The 13,667-nt window shown below is 38.7% G+C and overlaps 1 long non-coding RNA gene across 2 annotated transcripts in view; it reads right to left on the bottom strand.

Annotated features, from left to right (window-relative positions):
• Positions 1–12,124, bottom strand: part of LOC145455505 (uncharacterized) — a 29,983-nt gene extending 17,859 nt beyond the window's left edge. The window contains exons 1-2 of one of the 2 annotated variants that reach the window (XR_013920352.1): positions 11,964–12,124; positions 10,672–10,797 (exon numbers count right to left, since the gene is read on the bottom strand). This is a non-coding gene — a long non-coding RNA (uncharacterized LOC145455505). The remainder of the gene's footprint in view (positions 1–10,671; positions 10,798–11,963) is intronic. The other variant, XR_013920353.1, reaches the window with a different exon arrangement.
• Positions 12,125–13,667: the final 1,543 nt, after the last annotated feature.

The following is a 13,667-nucleotide window of genomic DNA, read 5'->3' as shown; positions in this document are numbered from 1 at the left end:
CTGAATCGATAAACCAATGAACAATATTCAAACATGTTACACCCCCATGTTTCCATGAAAATAACAAGACATTACACATCCAGTATACTTCACGATTGTTCATAGATACCAAGTATTCGCGTAAACGAGGTGTGTGACATTACATACATCATGGATAACATCATGGTCGGCACTGCAAGCATCATGGATTACAAATTCATGTTCTGAAGTCTCATACATGCATCGACTCTGTACATTCAATGTGGGGGTAGCTGACTTGGAGACAGAAAAACACACATATTTGACCGTGACATGGTCTTAGTATGAACCGACATGCATTCGACTTGTGGAAAAATGTGTCGCACACTATTTCACCGAGATTACAACCCTTTCACGGTTCACAACTTGATATATCAACTTCACAGGGTGGTTCGGATTCTCAGGTAGACTTGAATCGTGATCCGGATCTCGGAATATAGTAAAATCGGGGTATGTAGGATAATTACTCACTCACTACTCTATATGTTGGTGGTGGTCATACCCTGCAAACTTTTTTTGCTGCGAACGTAGTGTTTCACCTTACATCAGTTGGTTCAATGTATGTATCGGGTTGTGAAAACTGTCGCTGTTTTGATTATGTGTCACAATCAATACCAAATACGAGAATTCGTTACTCGCCGAAACGCCGCAGTCAGACATCGTTAACAGCGATTCCGTGTATGGCAATCTTGAGTTCAATTGCGGTTTTGTGATGTTAACCAAGCGGCTGTGTTTCTGCGGTGTGAAGACTGAATTCGTGTTGTTTCCCCGCAAGAGTGCGATGTCTATTTCACACCTAGAGCAATTATAAAACACATCTTCGAAACTTTTGGTCTAGTTCATCCGCTTGCATTTCGAAACGGACCATCACGACAAGACTCTAACCCACCACATCCGTGGTTTCAGTTGATCATATCGAAGAATATCATGTTCATCCGTGTTACCACCCACAGATTTCGCCATCCTCACACGCTAGTGCTAAGACACAGACAAGACGCGGTGGTGGAAATATTGAAAATGAGAAAGCAGACCTTGGTGTCATTTGATTTGGATTTTACACCCGATGAACCCACCATTCGTACTGCGCATTGGGATGAGGATTCTATCATTGATGTCGAGGGAAAGGAGATGTACAGATTTGTTGGTGTCGTGAATATTCAACGAAAGTCTGGGTATATGGTTGTGCATGGTTCGCGTATTTGACTGTGGAGATATCGCTATACATAACGTGCTGTTCACCGTATCGATAGCACCAACGAATATCCGCGAAAGGGTTGTAATCTCGGTGAAATAGTGTGCGACACATTTTTCCACAAGTCGAATGCATGTCGGTTCATACTAAGACCATGTTACGGTCAAATATGTGTGTTTTTCTGTCTCCAAGTCAGCTACCCCTACATTGAATGCACAGAGTCGGTGCATGTATGAGACTTCAGAACATGATAAGTTAGTTAACAATATTTCGAGTCATGGGTATGAATAATTTTAGAAAACCTAAATATGCCGCATCCAAACTTCGTAAATTTTTTCGATTAGTTTTTTTCGTTTCTATCTATTTTAAAAGACTCAGTGTGGAAGTTTCGAAACTTGCATGAATTGCAAGCTACATAATACAACTAGTTAACACGCGCTGATGTAACTTTCCTCATTTGTATGCACAGCCTACGCGAATTCAGTGGATTGAACTTTACTGAATACTCCGCAATGTAAAATTAGTATACACCATACAAAATCCGGATTGTTTAAGTCTTTAGTGTAGCGGAATAGTGTAGTTTTCTAACTACTTTACAAATTCATACGGTTTTTCTTGGTGCGTTCCAGGATAAATGCAATTTTTCACGCTTTTTTATTTTTATTTTTTCATTAAAATTGGAGCTACTGTATATTATTTATCGCCTATATTTAAATTCGGTGTGCTAATGCGTTGAGGTTGAAGCTAAAACATCCTATTTCATGCGGCCAAGAAGTCTAGCACCGCGTAGCCGAATTTAGCATACCGAAAAATATCTACTTTACAAAATTTTCATTTCTTTATGTCCATTAGAGTCGCACCGTCTATTTATTTCACGGATAACAAATTACTCCTGCTTTTATCAGAGGATATACTTTCCTAGGGTTTGCCTACTAACAGTACTTAGTTTAGATTAATGAAAAATATAGTGATTGAAAATAATCACTGGATTATAGTTTACAGAAAACTCCACAATTCTATGTGACGTCCTTGCATGCCAACAACCGTCGAACTATTCGCCACCTCATAAACACTTGAGTAGGCCTACATTTGATGCGTGTGGGGAACACCTAGGTAAATTTTCATATGCGTTTAGTTTCCAGCTCTGAAAGCAAGCTTGGTCTATGATCAATAGCAACTATTTCAACAAATATTACATACCTATTGATAGATAGCTAAGGCACCATGTCGACCCAAAATTATACCTTTTGCCGTCCATACTTTTATAACCCTTGAAGGGGTAAAATTTGCATTACACTAACTTGCAATTGTGAAGCGGCGTTTCACTGTCGGTTTAATCACCCTTATGAAAACCTAAATATGCCGCATCCAAACTTCGTAAATTTTTTCGATTAGTTTTTTTCGTTTCTATCTATTTTAAAAGACTCAGTGTGGAAGTTTCGAAACTTGCATGAATTGCAAGCTACATAATACAACTAGTTAACACGCGCTGATGTAACTTTCCTCATTTGTATGCATAGCCTACGCGAATTCACTGGATTGAACTTTACTGAATACTCCGCAATGTAAAATTAGTATACACCATACAAAATCCAGATTGTTTAAGTCTTTAGTGTAGCGGAATAGTGTAGTTTTCTAACTACTTTACAAATTCATACGGTTTTTCTTGGTGCGTTCCAGGATAAATGCAATTTTTCACGCTTTTTTATTTTTATTTTTTCATTAAAATTGGAGCTACTGTATATTATTTATCGCCTATATTTAAATTCGGTGTGCTAATGCGTTGAGGTTGAAGCTAAAACATCCTATTTCATGCGACCAAGAAGTCTAGCACCGCGTAGCCGAATTTAGCATACCGAAAAATATCTACTTTACAAAATTTTCATTTCTTTATGTCCATTAGAGTCGCACCATCTATTTATTTCACGGATAACAAATTACTCCTGCTTTTATCAGAGGATATACTTTCCTAGGGTTTGCCTACTAACAGTACTTAGTTTAGATTAATGAAAAATATAGTGATTGAAAATAGATCACTGGATTATAGTTTACAGAAAACTCCACAATTCTATGTGACGTCCTTGCGTGCCAACAACCATCGAACTATTCGCCACCTCATAAACACTTGAGTAGGCCTACATTTGATGCGTGTGGGGAACACCTAGGTAAATTTTCATATGCGTTTAGTTTCCAGCTCTGAAAGCAAGCTTGGTCTATGATCAATAGCAACTATTTCAACAAATATTACATACCTATTGATAGATAGCTAAGGTACCATGTCGACCCAAAATTATACCTTTTGCCGTCCATACTTTTATAACCCTTGAAGGGGTAAAATTTGCATTACACTAACTTGCAATTGTGAAGCGGCGTTTCACTGTCGGTTTAATCACCCTTATTCTAGTGACATGAAAAGGACTGAATCGTATGAATTGCGGTCACTACAAGAATCGAGCGAAAGCGCTGTTTCACGCCGTCTTGCATCGGTCACGATTAGTTTTACTTTTCAACTAACTTGTTGTCTGTCGTTATATTCATTAGACTCGCTTTCATGCGGCTAATTTGTCCCTATCATTATAACGTCGGTGATCGCGTACCTGCGGCGAAGGTGTTCGTTTAATTATAGCAACGAGAACCGGATCCCTGCGGCTATTCCGTTGGCATTTTAGTGCCGAGTTAAATACCCTTATACTCGACATGCAAACATTATACAGGTAGCGGTTATACTGCGAGCTGATGAATTCGTCATCTATTCGCCTAGCGTAGTTGTTCATAATCCCGACCTTCCGCTCGTATCGTATATACTACAAGCCAGTGATCGCTACATCAAACAAAACGGTCAGATCGAACGCAAGAACTCGGATCGCAGTGTCGGACGGCAGCAAAGCGGTGTACCTCGAAACATCAACCGATCTGGAGGATTTCAGCTAGTGAATCGATGCAATAACGATCAACGATATCATTGATATGCTCTTTTTTCGAAATAAAATGAACTCGTACACTATACAATGCTATTTCAAGGAGACTGAGTAAAGTGGCAATGTAAGTTTTGACGCGGCAATCATAAGTCGTAAAATCTGGAAACTGCAGAAACCGTAACTTGTACACATAAAATCAAGTTTAAAAAATATGGATGGATGATATTTGCCCTAAATACACATAATACAATATCTGAGAAAAGTATCAAGATGCGGCAATCAATGCAGCGATGATATAGCAATGGATGGATGATGTGGCACTATAGGCGTGGCGCTTGATGATGATGTGGCACAGATGACGTAGCAGATGAATGTACCCTTAGGGTATGAAAATGGGCGTGGCAATTAGGATGACGTGGCGCTCTCTGATTGGACGGTACCGATCGATACAACCTTCACTACTCGTGTCATAGAAAAGTAGTCGGTTGTTACGAATTCGAAACAAATGTACTTCGATTACCACGACAAAGGGAATTGAGATCAACGCAGTATTTCGGGAGTGAATGTGTATCGTTTGGTATGCTCCGCAATCACTAGACAAAAATATCAAACTGTGCATACAGCTCGGTTAGGTAAACACTACAGTTACAAATCGGATGTAAGCTTGATTTACAGATTACAGTCTGATGATGTAAAGCTGAACCACTCCAGTGTGTTTATTGCAAAGTATTTGACACAAACAAAACGTTGAATGAAGTCTTCGGTTTCATTACCAAGCTAGTGAAAATTGTTTTCTATTGGATGGATATGATTTACCTTTAGAAAAACGATATAGACCGATTAAGCGACGCTGTTTCATATCCATCGAGTGAGTGAAATTTCCTTATGGTTTGATTTAGCGAGTTAATTACCGGCGATTCAATCACATACAAGTAAGATCTTTTACGGGATGAGTATTGTGCCAACATATACTTTGACGGATGACAATAGGAAGATTTCCGATTTCTTTGGTCGTGAGCGTTCTACAAATATTTCCGGCAATGATTTAGCAAGCAACCTACAATATTCTTTTGTTATGGTAATGACTTTCGCAAGTTTGGTTTTATGATTACAATTACTTATTCAAATGATAATTTATGATCACTACTTTGAGCAATACAAACACATTTTGTAGATTTCAGTGTAGCGCCTATTGCGATTTTGTTAATGCTATCCCGACAATAAATCGTATCAATTGCTGGATTCAATAGTAACGACGTGCCATTGTGAAATACTGACTCTACACTTAGTCGTTTCAATTACCCGTTGCGAATTTGACCAATAAAGCATTTTGCATCGGGTGTTCAATGTTTGAATAACGAAATTGTTGTGTCATCTTTAGTCTTGGTTACTGGAAACAACTACATTTGTAAAAATATTTTCCGATATCCGTAATACGCAGAGTGATTTGTACCAACACGGAATATCTTTCAAATCAAGAACATTTCAGACAAGTATAGTTTTACAAATCAATATGTTAATAACCACGGTAGTGAAAAGTTTGTTGTTGTCATAACCTTTACCACAACATCGGGTCTAATTAACGCGAATAATTTAATAATCAAGTCATGATCAACTATTACATATGTCAAATCAATGTGTCAATAAGGATGTTTACAACATGATAACTTTCAATGTAGCACCGGCGTTTGATCGTATAAGAAATGAATTCTTAACTACATTGCTCGACCTTTCAAATCTCGTATACTCAAACATATTATGTTAAGCTCAAGTCCCCTGTACCGAAGAGTAATTACTTTTGTCTTACAAAATATACCGAGTAATAATTAGTTTGTCTTGCAGAATATACCGCGTAGTAATTCCTCTATCCTCCAGAATAGTAACGACTTTTCAAGTTGAATAAAAAAGATGCGTTGGGATATGAATACAACCGAGCTTGTTATGGATTTTAGGTTTTAGTGATTGTATGGACTCGTGTATGCTTGGCTGACTGCTTGAGTTGGTCGGGTAAGTTACAAACGGATTTACTTGACAATGTTTTCCTGATTGACTGAGTATGGCAAAATGTTAAAATGTCGAGACCTAATACTTTATCCGTACACCCAATTATAACAAAACATAACCCGCATTCAAATAATACGTAAGCTACAACTGGATTTAAAACTCAATGCTATTTTGTGGTTAACTCTAGTCAGTGGTCATGTTTGTGTAGATTTCAGGAATGATCATGACGAGTTGGCCGGGTAAATTAGTGGTAGTAACTATGACCATACAGAGTTGCTGACATTCCAACATCTTTCACGCTGTAATATACGGATTCACTCGTGATCATTTAATTCTCAGTTATTGTTCAGACATTCAAATCTTGTATACTCAAAATGTAATAGGTTATGTCAAGTCGTATATGTACCGATTTGTAAATACTTTGTCTTGCAGTGTAGTAACGGCCTTTGCGGTTGAATAAAATTATCGGTCATATGAATACAACCAGGATGAATTAATTCAAGTTTGCGAATTGTAGTGGTATAATCATGTAAGTGAAAACTATATTTTTAACACCGGTTGATATTATGAATAATTCTTTTGAGTATTGTAAGATGTTAAAATGTCTCTTTGACAAACGGAAAGCCAGATCGTGAATAGAGTTGTAAGGTTTCATTACTTGTTTCAAATCAATATGCGTATAATCTCTAAATATGACCGGGTTGAAATTTGGTAGTCTTGTTTGTCGATCCTATTTCAATTCACACTACGCCAAAGTCAAAATATTCGGTTTCGGATTATCTCAATTTACCTATAGAACCCGAATGGATTCCGACCCGTGCTATAACTAGATCGCTATGTCTGATGCATTATCCTGTCAGCGACGTAGGGTTTTACAATTATTTCACACCTTTTCGAATAAGCGTCAACTTCGCAAAGGATTAGGGTGGGATCAGAAATAAGTGAGAATTTGTCGGTATTCGAATCATCGTCTGCGACGGTTCTGTTATTCGTTACTTATTAAATTTTACCATTGAAATCCAGTTCCTGTGACATACCGATTATCAAAATATTACATTGTGGCGATTGGAATGTATGTAAAAACAAGTTGCGAGGGATGGCTATGTCTTAGGTGTTATCTCGTGAGTGATCGTGGGATTTGCAACCTATTCCACACCTTTTTGAAGTGTTAGTTTGTGAACGCGGCTACTGTTGGTATCGCCGTCTACGCGGGCTCTGTGGTAAACTAATTACCAAAATATTACATTGTCAACGATCGGCATGTATGTAACAGCGAGTCGCGAGCGATGGTTATGTCTTAGGTATTATCTTGTGAGCGATCGCGGGATTTTACCAATATTTCACACCTTTTTGGAGTGTTAGTTTGTGAACGCGGTTATTGTTGTATTCGAATCGGCGTCTACGCCGGCTCTGTGGTAAACTAAATACCAAAACATTACCATGCGATTGATTCCTAGATTTAGCAAACTATTTCACACCCTTTTTGGTGAAAGTACGACATGCCGCCCGCAGTCTATAAACGAAAGTACGAATCATCGCCGCGTCCATAAGAATAACGATATATTAAAGTCGCATTCACCGTAAACGTTGGGCTCAACTCGAATCGGTCATATATAATAATTTGGGATATATACATTAACTAAGAACCAATCACGTGATCAATATACATGATACATATTCAACACCGTGCCGCCGCGCCTATACCCACAACGTTAGTCAAATCATCTCTACCTGAAAGGTCACCATGTCACCGCGCCTATACCTGAAAAGGTAACCATGCCACCACGAGTTTTCACGACACCGTGCCGCCGCAGCCTATACCCGAAAAGGTAACCATGCCACCGCAGCCATAAGACACAATGGCACCGTGCGACCGCACCCATAAGAGATAAGGGTCACCGTGCCACCCCCGGTTTCTCGGCACCGTGCGACCGCACCCATAAGAACCCCTGCCACCCCCAGAGCGATCTACTATACTACTAACGTTTAAAAGGTCAGTATGTACTTCAGTGTGCATGCCTCCTCTTTACATCGCCTAGGGCTAGGCCAAGGTGAGTGTCTGATTCCTAAGACTACTCCAAGTCGTTTCGACACCTTCCTATTTTTCATTATATCGCATTTTTGTGCTGTATTGAACTGATAAAAATTGCTAATATACCGAACATCAGCCTTGTGACATTATGTGGCCCGAGTCGTCGCTAGGTATTGTGTATATTAATATAAATTACTTTACTGAAATGTAGGGATGGAATTAGCAATGTGACGTCACGTGACGTCATGATGTTCACGTTCACGCAGAACCTTCCTAAAAGGTTCGCGATTACATGAACCTAAACCTTTTACAGGTTCATGTCCTCTACCAAATGTGAAGAATTACATTTTCATGTAATTGTAATTGTTACTGTGATTCAAGCATTTTTATTTCGTGTAATTGTAATTTAATTTGATCAATTTTTGTTTCATTGCAATTTCAATTACAGAACATTGTTATTGAAACCCTGACAAGCACAGCATAAAATAACTAAGCCTGTATGCACAGGTGTGCTGTCTGTGCCTCGTTAACTAGATCATTCAGCAATGCTAAACTGTTTCCCATACTTCAGTAGCAGCAGAAAACTTGGTAAATTACAATATAGTTCAAATCTTAATACTTCAAAAATGGATGAGCGGCAAATAAACTCTTCCGAAACACGTGCTGAGCCTTTTCCTACACCAATTTCAGATTTCTTTCAAATCTTTGACTAGTATACTAATGCTTGTTGCAACAATTATCAAAGAAATTCAAGTTTTCAACCAAGGCTTCATCAAACTTGATCATGCATTTGAAGAGATGTTCTTCCAATCTTACCCCCAATATTATTCCAATATACTTGGGCCGGAAACTTTGTTCATCAAATGCAACCCTACAGTTTATGAGCAGGGGAAAATGTAAATGCAAACCAAAACTCTGTAATCTTTAGTTACCAGGAGCTTCTTTCCTTTTGCATTTATTCTAATTTTACACACCGTATCGCTATCATCCTTTTCGCTAACGCCTTACCTATTACGCTTCATTTGCCTTATACTCGGGTCAGTGTATTCGTTAGATTATATTTCATTTCACATCTTGTAGCCTATTCGTTGTTAGTCGTTGCCAGTCGCTCAAAGTTTTGGTTGTTAACAAAAGTCTAATATGTTTTTATGTGTTTGTATTTTTCAGTACTGATGAGAAGGAATAGTTCGAAAACGTTCGAGTTTTTTTTTTGATCAAAGGTTATTCTACGTATCGTGAATGAAGCATGAATATAGGTTGTGATTGTTGCTACTTCCGTCGCTACGGTTGTCAAAGAGCACCTCTCTATCGAAGTTGAACTTATGAATAATCAATTACAGGTTTAACAGTAATTGTACTTGTAATGTTATTGAAACATAGCAGGGAGTAATTACAATTTTATTTGTAATTGAACTTAATCAATGTCATTGATCCATCTCCACTCCCTATACGCATACCGTCGAGGGACGGTGGATAAGGTAAGGTGAGGTATAGGGGAGATGTGGTACCGACGAGACAGTGGGACCGAAAATACTTGAAAAATTCTCTGTGATAAACTCATGATTACAGTACGCGACTTTGTCTACAATGGCATGCTGGCAAAATCTTTCCTCGTATGCATAAAACTTCGACCTGCGTTAGTTATGGGGTCTGTGACAAATGATTTACGTTTCAGGGGGTGCAAAGTAAATTTGGATCGGCATATACATTTTTTTACACCACCTTCCAGACTAACAAACCCGCAATGATTTTTGATGTGAATTATAGGGCTTGTATCAGGGTATATTATATTGGCACATATTTTTGGAATCAATACCATCCTCGAATCGACTATTGTCAATTCAATTACAATATTTATGGGTGGGAGACCTATCATACCATAGCCAAATCAAGCAAAATAGTCTGACCAACTAATCACTTAACAACAGAAACACGCCTACATATATAGAGGCTGTAGATCGTAGTTACCTGTGGTGTTTTATCGCTATTAGGTATTTGAAAGTGAAAATGACGATTTTCCTGTAATATGTAAGTGGCATTAATTTTGTAAATTTCGGCGGAAATCGAAACGTGATTTTATCCTAACATTTAAATTGATATAATCTGTTTTATTCCTGTAGGTGGCGACGAAACATTCTTCATTGGCATGCTGTAGCTTAGATTATAGTACACAACAAAACAAGTTGAAAAATTTTGAGTTTTGAGCGTATGTCTCATAGGTCCCATAGTCGTGTGCCATCGTTTATAAATATTTTATGAAAAAGAGGATATCCATGTAAATACCCGCGATAGTTAGAGCTTGTATTGAAGTGCTGGGACAGCAAAAGATCCGCTATTCTCAGCTAAAGATTTGAGGGCCAGAGATCATTTAGCAATTTTTGATCCATCGGTACCACATCTCCCCTAATCGGTATATATAGTGGTATAGTATTCGCAACCTCGAGTTGTCATTATCTAAACACTAGCGGAGGAAGCATAGATGACTTGATGTATCATGACTATCTTACTTTCTGTTCAGCAATAGTTGCAGCTCTTTCTACATAGATGCCCCAGCCTCCAGCATTCGCCTGAATGAAAAATTGCCGGACACTGATCAGGAAGCTGGTCAACGCAGTCTGATCTCCGCAGCCTGACTGTTGTAGGAGAGAGAGAAAGAGAGATTATTTGGTAGCTGTATTGGATTATTGTCAATACCAATTGCAGTCAATCCTGGACATCAATCAATGCACTTAGTCAGCAACAGGGGGGTCAGCAACAAAATACTTTAACTTTTTCAGAGTATTCAAGTAGGTTTTGCCCATACTTGCACTATACTTACTCAATTGCTTATGAGTTTATACTATTTCCACGTCTACTTTTTATTCTTTAGTTTTTAGGCAGAACTAACCTATACCAAAAAATACGTACCTTTGTACTTTCTTAGAAATCGTTAGGCCTACTTCCACTATTACTTTCAGTACCAACGATGACTAGTTTGACTACTTCTGGTCATCAATCTGCGCAGTATTAATGATAAACCTACATTCAACAGTGCTGATCTCTTCATGTATGATCTGCGCAAAGCTAAAACAACAATAGGTTGCGGCTTCGAGTCCGACCGTGATCGACTCCGGAGTTCCTACCTAAGTGTTGGAAGTAGGCTATATCTAAGCTCCTCCTCGCCATATCGCTAGCCGGTTTCTAATAAAAGCCTAGGAGTGGGCTATGCTGCATGACAGCAGCTACAGAATATAAATGAAGAAAATTGGCCTGCTGTAACTGACCATGTAGTTGACAAACACCATGAATACCACCATATTAGGTATGATGTGCATTGCGAATACTGCCGGATTCCATATTAAGCATTAAGCTACACCGATGTGAGCATGCTTTCGATCACATATCTTGCACGAACGATAAGTACATCCCTGCTTGTAATACGTATGTTTCGAAGCATATTGGGCTACGTACGACGTGCAGCGGCCAATGCTAACCTTAAAGCGTGAATAAATAAGCGGGCATGCAGACACAATAGAATTTTTTCAGGGAAGAAGTACGCTGCATTTGAATTGAACTCATTCGTTAGGAACAGGATGGTAGAAGGTTATGCAATTCTTTTTACCCATGACAGATACGAATAAGACTTCAGAAGAACATCAAATAGATTCACGGCTAGAAAAAAAAGATTAGACTTGATATGCTGCGACATCATACATAATATTAACACATCCAATGATACCGTCAAATTAATTTTTGTAAAACTAATTGCTGCTTTTTAGCTAGTCTTTGCATCGCCTCGTTATATTCCTAATGTACTTACTCGTCTCTCTCGCATTCCCCATAGACGATGTCAGAAGCAACATGGCCCCGATGACCGCCAATAACAAAAGTCTATTTATGAGAAGCATCTTCAGTTTTGATATCCAAAATTGTAGTCTAAGAAAACTTTATAGTCTATAACAGAAAATATACGTTGTTTAAACATGAGTAATCTCCAAACACATCCCTCCCCCATTAATGAGATATCTACGTTGTTTACGACCACATACGAAATCTCTTTCGGTGGCGGTTCTTAAGGTAGAACGAATTGCAAGTGAGTTGTGTACTAATTCGATCGGATATATATCGACAATCCTCAAAACACATGATTTCATCCTTCATGTTACTTTCCAACTATGTAACAACAGCAATTGAGAGTGTGTCTGTGAATTCAATCATCAACTTAATGCATTTAATGTCATTTGACATTCGATAAATGAGCGAAGTAATTACAATAAAGATCGTGAGTTCTCAAGTTTCCTTCATCAAGGGAAATTATAAAGCATTTCAATTTGAATCAAAACATGCGATTTCATTCGTCGTGCCGCTCTATACGCGAGCGCAGGAAATACAATAAGGATCGTGAGTTCATCAGTTCATTACATCACACGAAGTTTAATCTTATCAACTATTTCGATATTATTCACAACCTGAGATTTCATTCTTCGTGCAACTCTTTAAATCAGCGCAGGAAGAACAATAAAGATGAGATGGCGAGGAGAAGCCTAGATAAATCTCCAACACTTAGGTAGGAATTCTGGAGTCGACCTCGGTCGCACTCGAGCCCATAACCCATTGGTGTTGCTGCTGTGGATTATACCACTAAGCTATATGCACTGTAGAACGAATTAAAATTAGTGGCGTACCAGTTCGAGCGGATATATATCGGCAATAGCCTACTCAAAACGCATGATTCTGTGGCGTACCATTGTCGCTAAGATGCATGGGCTACCTAATGATTACTTAATTAACCTCGCTAACTAGGATGCTACCTCTTGCTTTGCAAGTCGTTGTTGCGTAGTCGACGTTTAGGATTCATGCTACTGGCATCGCCGCCGATTTTAGTTGTTTTACTTTTAAATACTAGAACTATGCGAACGTATCAACTTGGTCGAATTGGACTCCGTGTACCTTAGGGACGCGCCAATAACACTGCACGCTATATTCTGGTGACCCTGACGTGATAGCCGAGTGTAATGCCGCATGCTTGATAGTGCGGAGGATATAGGATATCCAGCCGACTTTTTCAATTTTGGCCGGAGCCGGATCGGTAATCTTTTTTTATCCGGCTAGAATATTTATTAATAAGCATGACTTTTGTAACTAAATAACTACTAACCAACCACACGCAAGTAACCGCCAAGCCAGTGCGAAAATAAACGAATCATATATATAAATTCACGGAACCACCGTACCGTGTAGGGCATAGAGAATGGACGAAACCGGACTAATGCTTGACAAGGATCAACGATGGATAGCGATGAACTATAGATAACTAACCTACGTAGGTGATGGTGATGATAGGTGATGAACACACAGAATCGGAAAACAGATTGACCGAACGATTTTGTTTGACTTCCGGGATGCAGTGCTACAATCACAGAGAATTACGGACGTCACGATGTAGTACTTTCTTTCCGCACGACACTTCTACTCGATTCCGCGAGTTTTATGTTGATCAAGTGCATCGAATCGCTGAATGATC

This window comes from Botryllus schlosseri, chromosome 14, assembly GCF_051294905.1.
Source record: "Botryllus schlosseri isolate E-star chromosome 14, Bs_hap1, whole genome shotgun sequence".
NCBI lineage: Eukaryota > Metazoa > Chordata > Ascidiacea > Stolidobranchia > Styelidae > Botryllus > Botryllus schlosseri.
Note: the sequence above shows the minus strand (reverse complement) of the source record. Positions and strands in the feature narration are given on the sequence as shown.